Here is a 1,174-nt window from a genome sequence, read left to right as displayed (position 1 = left end):
GCGAGGCGGGAACTGCATCGGCATGGCGCAGTTCTGGACACGGACACGGGTGGGCACTGATCCAGAGCCTCCTGTCACCCTGGGCTGCATTTGGAGACCTAGGGGCAGAGCTTCCGGCGTCGGTCTTTTGCTGGATCGGTCAGAGGCGAGGCCGCAGACCTGGGAGGTGGGGTTGCCTGAGCACCTGGGGGCCTCGCCTCACCTTCGAAGCTTCTGCAGACAACTGCGCGCCCAGGCCGCCTCTGCCTCAGCCCGGCTCGGCCTAGGTCCGGGAGCAGCTGACCTGGGGATTAAAGAGGCGAGAGCCAGGGCTCAGGGGGTGTGAGGAGCCAGGTGATGGAGTGCCTACTGTGTGCCCCGGGAGGAGAGGGGCGCTTCGGCCTCCCAGGGCTTCCTCGAGGGAGGCATGGCTTCCCCCAGTTAAGAAGAGGAGACAGAGGCTCAAGAAGTTTAAGTGTCCCGTTCAAAATCGCCCAGGCCAGATGTGAAGCGACTTTGCCCAATTCTAACACCACATCCCTGCCCTCCCCTCTCCTTCCCTGGAGCCAAGCGCTTGTTTCTGCAGCAGTTTCGCCTTCTCCGATATTTGCTAAAGAGGGGGAGGAAACAACCATAGCAAAATGGACCAGGATGGGTGTGGCCCAGTCAGCAAAGGTCTGCAGAGCTCCTACTGTGCGCTCCAGGCGCTTCCGAGGGCATTTCCATTCCTACTTGAGGTGATCCCCGAAACAAGAGGGCAAGGGCGCTAAAGAGAAGTTCATTTAACGTCTGAGGCAACGAATCTCTGGTTGGGACTGGATAGTCCAAGTTCTCGCAACGCCAACTGCCGACAGCGGTGCGGGGACTGGAACCAGGATCCCTTGAAACTAGATCTAGGGCTCCGCCCCTGCCAGGCCACCGACCTTGAGGATCCTGCAGTGCCCGGGGGGCCTGGGACCGGGGTGGGGTCTCCTCATGGCTTCCCAGCTGAGCTCCCGGGAGCAGCCTCAGCTCCAAGGCGCATGCTCCGCCCCCTCCCCCCTCTCGCCTGAGGGGCGCGCGGGTCTGGGGGCTCCCAGCCCTGCTCGCTTGCGGACGAGGAGAGGTGGGAGGCTGGGGGAGGGTCGTGGAACAGCCGTGCTGGCTCTTCAGGGAGTGCGGACCCGTCGCCTGCGAGAGGAGTCGGGCCACGCCC

Source organism: Myotis davidii, unplaced genomic scaffold (assembly GCF_000327345.1).
Source record: "Myotis davidii unplaced genomic scaffold, ASM32734v1 scaffold72, whole genome shotgun sequence".
Taxonomy (NCBI): domain Eukaryota; kingdom Metazoa; phylum Chordata; class Mammalia; order Chiroptera; family Vespertilionidae; genus Myotis; species Myotis davidii.
The sequence above is the reverse complement of the archived record's forward strand: the minus strand, read 5'-3'. Positions refer to the sequence as shown.